Source organism: Arachis ipaensis, chromosome B08, assembly GCF_000816755.2.
Source record: "Arachis ipaensis cultivar K30076 chromosome B08, Araip1.1, whole genome shotgun sequence".
NCBI lineage: Eukaryota > Viridiplantae > Streptophyta > Magnoliopsida > Fabales > Fabaceae > Arachis > Arachis ipaensis.
In genome coordinates this window covers 52,964,242-52,976,021 of record NC_029792.2, presented here as the reverse complement: position 1 = coordinate 52,976,021, position 11,780 = coordinate 52,964,242, and positions in this window count along the sequence as shown.

Below are 11,780 nucleotides of genomic sequence, written 5' to 3'. Positions count from 1 at the left end.
AGGTATTACTTGGACGACCCAGTGCACTTGCTGGTCATGTGTGCGAAATTGTAAGAGAGTAACAATTTTGTGCACCAAGTTTTTGGCGCCGTTGCCGGGGATTGTTTGTGTTTGAACAACTGACGGATTATTTTGTTGCTTAGATTAGGAAAAAAATCTTTCTTTTTGGTTTAGAGTCTTTTAGTATTTATCCCTTGTTAAAACACTTTAAATTTATAGCTCAGTTATTTAGAACGTGGTGTTTATGTTCATGGTAATTGGCTATCATATTTTTTTTAAAACCTTTTTCAAAAATAATTTTTCTATTAAATCCTATGCCAAACTTTAAGTTTGGTGTTTTCAAAAATAATCTTTCTTAAAATTTTTGAAAATTCCATAACTCATTTGGCTAGAGCGTTAATCTGTGTTCTTGGTAATTGGGTTAGAATCTTTTATACTCTTTTCAAAACCTTCTTTTTCATAAATAATATTTTCTCTATTAAATTGTGTGCCAAACTTTAAGTTTGGTGTTTTCTTGTTGAATTCCCTTTGATTTTCGAAAATTTTGGTGGTTTTCTAAAAATTTAAGTTTGGTGTTCTTTTTTTCAGAGTGGGTTCAGTTAGACATCTTCTACTATGGGCTTGCAGAAGGAGCTCAGATGTCTCTAGATTACTCAGCTGGTGGATCTATCCATATGAGAAAGACAATTGAAGAGGCTCAAGAGCTCATTGATACAGTTGCCAGGAATCAGCATCTGTATCTAAGCAGCAACCCTTCCATGAATGAAGAGGTTAAAACAGTGACTGCTGAATTCAGTACTGTAAAACAAGCTGCTGAATTCAATCAGCAATTGGATTTTCTAACAAAGCAGCTAGCTGAATTCAAAGACAGGCTACAGGAGACAAGGATAGCTAATATACATATGGACGAACAGTTTAAGCAAACAAAGCAGCAGCTATCAAGGCAAATAGCAGAAGAATGCCAAGCAGTTCAATTAAGAAGTGGGAAAATATTAAATACCCCACCTCAGGGCATCAAAAATTCAAGAAATGAGCGACCCACCAAAGATTCACCTGAGGACAGTAAGAGCCCAGGGAAAAATAATTCTGGCAGTAAAACACCAGAAAATGGGTGGAAGGCTGGCGCTGAACGCCCAGACCATGCCCAAAAGTGGCGTTCAGCGCCAGAAACAAGGCAGGATTGGCGTTCAACGCCAGAAATGGGCAAGAATCTGGCGTTGAACACCCAAATGGGGGGCATGCAGGATTCTATAGGAGGTTTATAAAGGATTTTTCAAAAATCGCAAAACCTCTAAGCAATCTGCTAGCTGCTAACATGCCATTTGTGTTTGACATAGCATGCCTGTAGGCATTTGAAACGCTGAAAGCTAAGCTGGTCACAGCACCAGTCATTTCTGCACCAGACTGGACATTGCCATTTGAGTTAATGTGTGATGCCAGTGATCATGCCATTGATGCAGTATTGGGACAGAGGCATGACAAGCTTCTGCATGTCATTTATTATGCCAGTCGCGTTCTAAATGATGCCCAGAAAAATTACACAACCACAGAAAAAGAACTACTTGCAGTGGTTTACGCCATTGACAAGTTCAGATCATACTTAGTAGGATCAAAAGTGATTGTGTATACTGACCATGCTGCTCTTAAATATCTACTCACAAAGCAGGATTCAAAACCCAGGCTCATCAGATGGGTATTGCTTCTGCAAGAGTTTGATATAGAAATAAGAGACAGAAAAGGGACAGAGAACCAAGTGGCTGATCATCTGTCCCGAATAGAGCCAGTGGAAGGGACGTCCTTCCCCTTTCTTGAGATCTCTGAGACGTTCCCTGATGAGCATCTATTTGCCATTCAGGAAGCACCTTGGTTTGCCGATATTGCGAACTATAAAGCTGCACGGTTCATACCCAAGGAGTACAATAGAATACAAAAGAAGAAATTAGTCACTGATGCAAAGTACTACTTGTGGGATGAACCCTATCTCTTTAAAAAGAAAAATAAAAAAAGTGGCATGACAGAAAGCTGTCATCTAGAATCTTTGAACCAGGACAGAAGGTTCTGTTGTTTAACTCTAGACTCAGGCTATTCCCCGGGAAACTGAAATCCCGGTGGAGGGGACCATACGTGATTACAAGTGTATCACCATATGGTTATGTAGAGCTTCAAGATATTGACTCTGACAAGAAGTTCATTGTTAATGGACAGAGAATCAAGCATTATCTTGAAGGCAACACTGAGCAAGAATGCTCAAGGCTGAAGCTAGATTAAAAGCTCAGCAAAGTCCAGCTAAGGACATTAAAAAAGCGCTTGTTGGGAGGCAACCCAATTTTTATTTATTCTCATGATTTTTCATGTTTTATTAGGTTCATGATCATGTGGAGTCACAAAAAAAATATTAAAAATTAAAAACGGAATCAAAAACAGCAGAAGAAAAACCACACCCTGGAGGAAGCACCTGTCTGGCGTTCAACGCCAGAACAGAGCATGGTTCTGGCGCTGAACGCCCAAAATGGGCAACATCCTGGCGCTGAACGCCCAGAACAAGCATGGTTCTGGCGTTCAACGCCAGAAATGGCTAGTAAATGGGCGTTGAACGCCCAAAATGGGCACCAACCTGGCGCTGAACACCCAGAGTTGTGTGCAAGGGCATTTTGCATGCCCACATTGGTGCAGGGATGTAAATGCCTTGACACCTCAAGATCTGTGGACCTCACAGGATCATTTCAAGATCTGTGGACCCCACAGGATCCCCACCTTCCCTCCTCATAATCCTAGTTTTTTTTCTTTCCACATCTTCTTCTTCATCTATTCCCTCTTCTTTTGCTTGAGGGCGAGCAACATTCTAAGTTTGGTGTGGTAAAACAATTATGTAAAGGATCTATAGCTCAGTGGTAGAACATGTGGCTGCAAATCAAGAGATACCTCAGGGGATGCACTTCCCTCCACATAATTATTGGAAGCAACTGAGGATAGAAATACCAAAAATCACTAGGAATCAAGCCACAAAAGCAAGGAAGAGACATAAAAGAGCTCAAGAACATCATTGGTGCCTCAAGAAGGAAATGCCATCATCACTAAGGTGGACTCATTCCTTGTTCTTACTTTCTCTGTTTTTCGTTTTTATTCAACTGATAAACATAATTGACTTCCTGAGTAAGATTTACAAGATAACCATAGATTGCTTCAAACCAACAATCTCCGTGGGATTCGACCCTTACTCACGTGAGGTATTACTTGGACGACCCAGTGCACTTGCTGGTTAGTGGTACGCGTTGTGAAAAGTGTGATTCACAATTCGTGCACCAATCATCTACCCTTTTTTCTTGCCTAAAAAGGACCATAAAAGAGCATAATCTCATTTAATCATTGCAATTTATGAATTAATTGATGAATATTATTGTACATTGCTTTGAAATGGGTTTGTGCTGAATTTCAGGTGAAAAGAGCAACAAAACGGAAGAAAACAACAAAACAAAGTTGGGCGTGTGAAACTGGCGTACCACTTGGAACAAACGCCATAAAAATGTATGGGCGTGGCATGCCAAGAGCTGGGCGTGGCACGCCAGTATTGATTTCTTGAGAAGAATCCCAAAGCTTTTACATGGGCGTGGCATGCTGACAAACCCCCTTTTTAGGATTTATCTTATGTTGAATTTAGAGCATTTTGATAACCTTTCCTCACATTTATTCAATGAAATAGCATAATTTTGTGATTGTCTCCTTAATTGTGCTTAGATGTGAAAACAAGCTTTTTAGAACTTTAATTTGATGATTTTTATCTTCCTTTGATTCCACTAGATGCCTTGATGTGTTTGCTAGTGATTTCAGATTGAAAAGGGCTAGTGATGAGCGGATAATTTATACCCTTTTTGGCATTGTTTTTACATAGTTTATAATATGTTTTAGTTACTTTTTATTATATTTTTATTAGCTTTTATGCAAAAATCACATTTTTGGACTTTACTATGAGTTTGTGTGTTTTTCTGTAATTTCAGGTATTTTCTGGCTGAAATTGAGGGACCTGAGCACAAATCTGATTCAGAGGCTGAGAAAGGACTGCAGATGCTGTTGGATTCTGACCCTCCTGCACCCAATTGGTGTGCTCTTAATTGCGTTGGAAAGTAGACATCTTGGGATTTCCAGCAATGTATAATAGTCCATACGTTGCCCGAGATTTGATGGCCCAAACTGGCGTCTAAACGCCCACCAAAGACCCTTTTCTGGCGTAAAACGCCAGAACTGGCACCAGAAATGGAGTTAAACGCCCAAACTGGCACCCAAGATGGCGTTTAACTCTATAAATGGCCTATGCACGTGTAAAGCTCGATGCTCAGCCCAAGCACACACCAAGTGGGCCCCGGAAGTGGATTTCTGCACTATCTGCACTTAGTTACTTATTTTCTATAATCCCTAGTAACTAGTTTAGTATAAATAGCACTTTTTACTATTGTATTCGTATGTTTTGGAACAGATCTTATGCCATTTGGGAGGCTGGCCATTCGGCCATGCCTAGACCTTTTTCTCTTATGTATTTTCTACGGTGGAGTTTCTACACCTCATAGATTAAGGTGCGGAGCTCTGCTGTTCTTCATGAATTAATGCAAGTACTATTGTTTCTCTTTCAATTTACGCTTACTTCTTCTCCAAGATATACTCTCGTACTTAATTCAGTTAAGTCAGAATGAAGGGGTGACCCGTGACAATCACCCACTATCTTCGTTACTCGCTTAGCCAACATTCGCATGCCTGACAACCACAAAGCGGTCTACATGATGTTCAACATAGTCATTGGATGACATTCGGAGAATATTCTCTTGGGTCTCTAATCCACGGACCGAGTCCGTGAGATTAGGATCTTCATGGTATAGGCTAGAACCAATTGGCAGCATTTCTGAGATCCGAAAAGTCTAAACCTTGTCTGTGGTATTCCGAGTAGGATCTGGGAAGGGATGACTGTGACGAGCTTCAAACTTGCGAATGTTGGGCGCAGTGACAGTGTGCAAAAGAATAGAGAGATCTTATTCCGACGTTAGTGAGAACCGACAGATGATTAGCTATGCGGTAGCTGTACCTGGTATTTTTCATCCGAGACGAGAAATTCGACAGTTGATTAGCCGTGCAGAAACCGTACCTGGTATTTTTCATCCGAGAGGATCCTACAGCTTGCTATGGAGGGGAGCACGCATGATTGGAAGAAGACAATAGGAAAGCAGAGGTTCAGAAGCAACAAAGCATCTCCAAATGCTTATCTGAAATTCCCACCAATGAATTACATAAGTATCTTTATTTTGTTTTATGTTTTATTTATCTTTTAATTATCAAAACCTTATAACCATTTGAATCCTCCTGACTAATATTACAAGATGACCATAGCTTGCTTCAAGCCGACAATCTCTGTGGGATTGACCCTTACTCACGTAAGGTATTACTTGAATAACCCAGTGCACTTGCTGGTTAGTTGTGTGGAGTTGTGAAAAGTGTGATCACAATTTCGTGCACCAAGTTTTTGGCGCCGTTGTCGGGGATTGTTCCAGTTTGGACAACTGACGGTTCATCTTGTTGCTTAGATTCAGTAATTTTATTTTATGTTTAAGTTTTTTTTTATTTTTATTTTTGAAAAAAAAAGAAAAAAATATTTTAGTTTTCAAAAAATTCAAAAATTTTTTAAGAATGAATTCTAGAGTTTCATGAGATATGTTGAAGCCTGGCTGGTTGTTAAGCCATGCCTAATCTTTTGGACCGAGGCTTTAGACTTTCCATTACAGAAAGGACATGTCTGTAATTGTTATGCTAAAGCTTGGCTGGCCATTTGGCCATGTCTAATTCTTTTGGACCGAAGCTTTAGACTAACATTGCACGAATCCTGGAATTCTTATTAAAAATTTTGAATTTCTTATTTATCTTTTTCCAAAATAAATTTTCGAAAAATATACAAAAAATTTAATAAAATCATAAAGCCAAAAAACAAATTTTGTGTTTCTTGTTTGAGTCTTGTGTCAAATTTTAGGTTTGGTGTCAATTGCATGTTTTTAATTTTTCTTGAATTTTCGAAAATTCATCATGTGTTCTTCTTTGATCTTCAAGTTGTTCTTGATGATTTTCCTTGTTTGATCTTTAATTTTTCTTGTTTTGTGTCTTTTCTTGTTTTTCATTTGTATTTTCGAATTCATAGTGTCTAAACATTAAAAATTTCTAAGTTTGGTGTCAGCTGCATGTTTTTAATTTTTCCTAGATTTTCGAAAATTCATGCATTGTGTTCTTCATTGATCTTCAAGTTGTTCTTGATGATTTTTCTTGTTTTGTGTTTCTTGTTATTTTTCATATGCATTTTCGAATTCATAGTGTCCCTAGTACAAAAATTTTTAAGTTTGGTGTCTTGCATGTCTTTCTTTTCTTAAAAATTTTCAAAAATATGTTCTTGATGTTCATCATGATCTTCAAGGTGTTCTTAGTGTTCATCTTGACATTCAAAGTGTTCTTACATGCATTATTTGTTTTGATCTTAAATTTTTATGTCTTGTGTCATTTTGTTGTTTTTCTCTTTCTTCATTAATTCAAAATTCAAAAATAATATCTTTCCCTTATTTTACTCATAAATTTCGAAATTTTGGATTGACTTAGTAAAAAATTTTCAAAATTTAGTTGTTTCTTGTTAGTCAAGTCAACATTTCGATTTAAAAACTTTATCTTTTCAAATCTTTTTCAAAAATCAAATCTTTTTCATTTTTCTTTCATGTTTTCCGAAAATTTTTTTAATTAATTTTCAAAATCTTTCTCTTAAATTTATTTCATAATTTTTCGAAATTATTGCTAACATTTAATGTTTTGATTCAAAAAAAAATTTCAAGTTTGTTACTTTCCTGTTAAGAAAGCTTCAATCTTTAAATTCTAGAATCATATCTTTTAGTTTCTTGTTAGTCAAGTCATCAACTTTAATTTTTAAAATCAAATCTTTTTAATTTTCTTTTCAAATCTTTTTCAAAATAAATTTCAATCATATCTTTTTAAAAAAAATTTAATTTCAAAATCTTTTTCTAACTTCTTATCTTTTCAAAATTTATTTTCAAATCTTTTTCCATTAACCACTTGACTTGTTTGTTTTAATTTTAAAAAGTTTACTATTTCTCATCTTTTTCAAAACCACCTAACTACTTTTTCACTTCTAGTTTTTGAAAATCACTAACCACTTTTTCAAAATTCTTTTTAATTAAGTAATTGTTTTAAATTCTATTTTTATTTTATTTCCTTTCTTAAATTTTGAATTCTAACTTATAATTAAAATAAAAACAAAAAATATTTTTCTTTTCTTTCAATTAGTATTCGAATACTTTCTCTCTCATCTCTTTCTATTTATTTTATTTATTTACTAACACTTCTCTTCTACTCATAATTGGAACCCTCTCCCTCTCTCTGTGTTTGAATTCCTCTTATTCTCTCCCTACCTCATTCTTCTATTCTTCTATTCTTATACTCACATAAAAGAATCTCTATACTGTGACATAGAGGATTCCTCTTCCTTTCGGTTCTCTTCTTTTTCATATGAGCAGGAACAAGGATAAAGACATTCTTATTGAAGCTGATCCTGAACCTGAAAGGACTCTGAAGAGGAAGCTAAGAGAAGCTAATGCACAACACTCTAGAGAGGACTTTACAGAAATTTTCAAAAATGAAGAAGACATGACAGCTGAACCCAACAACAATGGTGGAGATGCAAGAAAGATGCTTGGTGACTTTACTGCACCAACTTCTAACTTCTATGGAAGAAGCTTCTCAATTCCTGCAATTGGAGTAAACAACTTTGAGTTGAAGCCTCAACTAGTTTCTCTAATGCAGCAGAATTGCAATTTTCATGGACTTCCATTGGAAGATCCTCATCAGTTCTTAGCTGAATTCTTGCAAATATGTGACACTGTTAAGATCAATGGGGTTAATCCCGAGGTCTACAGACTTATGCTTTTCCCCTTTGCATTAAGAGACAAAGCTACGATATGGTTGGACTCACAACCTAAAGAAAGCCTGAACTCTTGAGAAAAGTTGGTCAATGCTTTCTTGGCCAAATTCTTTCCACCTCAAAAGTTGAGCAAGCTTAGAGTAGAAATCCAAACCTTCAGACAGAAGGAAGGTGAATCCCACTATGAAGCTTGGGAAAGATACAAGCAATTGATCAGAAGGTGTCCTTCTGACATGCTTTCAGAATGGAGCATCTTATGTATATTCTATGATGTTCTGTCTGAATTATCCAAGATGTCATTGGACCACTCTGCTGGTGGATCTCTTCATCTGAAGAAAACCCCTGCAGAAGCCCAAGAACTCATTAAAATGGTTGCAAATAACCAGTTCATGTACACTTCTGAAAGAAATCCTGTGAATAATGGGATGACTCAAAAGAAAGGAGTTCTTAAGATTGATACTCTGAATGCCATATTGGATCAGAACAAAATATTGACTTAGCAAGTCAATATGGTTTTTCAGAATCTGACTGGAATGCAAGCTGCATCTGGCAGTACTAAAGACGCCTCCTCAGAAGGAGAAGCTTATGACCCTGAGAATCCTGCAATGGAGGATGTGAATTACATCGGAGAATCCTATAGAAACACTTACAATCCTTCATGGAGGAATCATCCTAATTTCTCATGGAAGGATCAGCAGAAGCCTAATCAAGGCTTCATTAATAATAATGGTGGGAGAAATTGGTTTGGCAATAGCAAGCCTTTTCCATCATCTTCTGAGCAACAGACAGAGAATTCTAAGCAGAGCCTCTCTGACTTAGCAACCATAATCTCTGATCTATCTAAGACCACTCTCAGTTTCATGACTGAAACAAGGTCCTCCATCAGAAATTTGGAGGCACAAGTGGGTCAGATGAGTAAAAGAGTTACTGAAATCCCTCTTAGTACTCTCCCAAGCAATACAGAAATGAATCCAAAGAGAGAGTGCAAGGCCATCAATATACCCAAAGTGGCCGAACCTATAGAAGAGGAAGAGGCAGTGATTTCCAGTGAGGAAGACCTCAATGGACGTCTACTGACCACTAAGGAGTTCCCTAATGAGGAACCAAAGGAATCTGAGGCTCACATAGAGACCATAGAGATTCCACTGAACTTACTGTTGCCATTCATGAGCTCTGATGAGTATTCTTCCTCTGAAGAGGATGAAGATATTATTGAAGAGTAAGTTACTCAGTATCTAGGAACAATCATGAAGCTGAATGCCAAGTTATTTGGTAATGTGACTTGGGAGGATGAACCTCCATTGCTCATCAATGAACTGAATGCTTTGGTTCAACTGAAATTTCCTCAGAAGAAACTGGATCCCAGAAAGTTCTTAATACCCTGTACCATAAGCACCATGACCTTTGAAAAGGCTCTATGTGACCTGGGGTCAGGAATAAACCTCATGCCACTCTCTGTAATGGAGAAACTAGGGATCTTTGAGGTACAAGCTGTAAGAATCTCACTAGAGATGGCAAACAAATCAATGAAACAGGCTTATGGACTTGTAGAGCATGTCTTAGTGAAGGTGGAAGGCCTGTACATCGTTGCTGACTTCATAATCCTAGAGACTGGGAAGGATGAGGATAAATCCATTATCCTTGGAAGACCCTTTCTAGCCACAGCAAGGGCTGTAATTGATGTGGGCAGAGGAGAGTTAGTCCTTCAATTGAATGAGGACTACTTTGTGTTTAAGGCTCAAGGATCTTGTTCTGTAACCATGGAGAGGAAGCATGAAAAGCTTCTTTCAATACAGAGTCAAACAGAGCCCCCACACTCAACTTCTAAGTTTGGTGTTGGGAGGCCACCATTAAGCTCTGAGCTTCTGTGAAGCTCTCTAAGAGCTCACTGTCAAGCTATTGACATTAAAGAAGCGCTTATTGGGAGGCAACCCAATGTTATTTAATTATATTTATTTTTATAGACATTTGTTTTCCATTGTCATATTATGTTTTCTTTAGGTTGATGATCATGTGGAATCATAAAAACAGCTGTAGAATTAAAGCGAAATAAAAAACAGCATCAAAAACAGCACACCCTGGAGGACAGGCTTACTGGCGTTTAAACGCCAGTAAGGATAGCAGAATGGGCGTTTAACGCCCATGCAAGCAGCATTCTGGGCGTTTAGAAAAACGCCCAGTAAAGAAGGAATCCTGGCATTTAACACTAGCCAGGGTATCTGGCTGAGCGTTTAACGCCAGGATGACACAAGGGAGGTAATTTTGTTTCCAATTCGATTTTTTTAATTTTTCATTTTTAATTCATAATTTTTTTGCATCAAACATATTTTAAACGTTCATCTTTCAATTTCTATTTTCAAATATTAAACGTTCATCTTTCAATTTCTTTTTAATTCTTTTCAATTCCTTCCAAAAGGTTTTCAAAACTTACATATCTTTTCAAATTCTTTTCAACTCTTTTTAATTTTTCTTGTATACATTAATATGTTTTCAAAATTAATTGCATCGTTCTTCTCCTATTCCCTTCTATCTTATTTTGCTCGAGGATGTGCAAACCTTTTATGTTTGGTGTGAAAAAAAAGCTTTGCTTTTTGTTTTTCCATAACCATTAGGAAGAGGAAAGGGAAGGCAGTTGCTTCTAACTCCGAGTCATGGGAGATGGAGAGATTCATCTCAAAATTCCATCACTAGAAAGAGGATGGAGCAAACAAGAGAGCCCACTCATGGACCTCAACAAGAGCAACAAAGGCAAGGAAGAGACATAGAGGAGCTCAAGAACTCCATTGGTTCTTCAAGAGGAAGAAGAAGCCACCATCACTAAGGTGGACACGTTCTTTAATTTCATTGTTCTTATTTTTCAGTTTTTTGGTTTCTATGCCTTATGTTCTGTCTATATTTTTTTGTCTTTATTACATGATCATTAGTGTTTAGTGTCTATGTCTTAAAGCTATGAATGATTCCATGAATCCTTCACCTTTCTTAAATGAAAAATGTTTTCTGAAAAAGAAAAAGAAGAGCATGAATTTTGAATTCTATCTTGAAATTAGTTTAATTATTTTGATGTGGTGGCAATACTTTTTGTTTTCTGAATGAATGCTTGAACAATGCATATTTTTTATATTGAAGTTTTATGAATGTTAAGATTGTTGGCTCTTGAAAGAATAATGAAAAAGGAGAAATGTTATTGATAATATAAAAAATCATAAAATTGATTCTTGAAGGAAGAAAAAGCAGTGAAAAACACAAAGCTTGCGAAAAAAATGGCGAAAAATAAAGAAAAAGAAAGAAAAAGAAAAAGCAAGCAGAAAAAGCCAGTAACCCTTTAAATTAAAAGGCACGGGTAAAAAGGATCCAAGGCTTTGACCATTAATGGATAGGAGGGCCTAAAGGAATAAAATCCTGGCCTAAGCGGCTAAATCAAGCTGTCCCTAACCATGTACTTGTGGCGTGAAGGTGTCAAGTGAAAAGCTTGAGACTGAGTAGTTAAAGTCGTGGTCCAAAGCAAAAAGAGTGTGCTTAAGAGCTCTGGGCACCTCTAACAGGGGACTCTAGCAAAGCTGAGTCACAATCTGAAAAGGTTCACCTATTTATGTGTCTGTGGCATTTATGTATCCGGTGGTAATACTGGAAAACAAAATGCTTAGGGTCATGGCCAAAACTCATAAAGTATCTGTGTTCAAGAATCAACATACTGAACTAAGAAAATCAATAACACTATCTGAATTCTGAGTTCCTATAGATGCCAATCATTCTGAATTTCAAAGGATAAAGTGAGATGCCAAAACTGTTCAGAAGCAAAAAGCTACTAGTCCCGCTCATCTAATTGAAA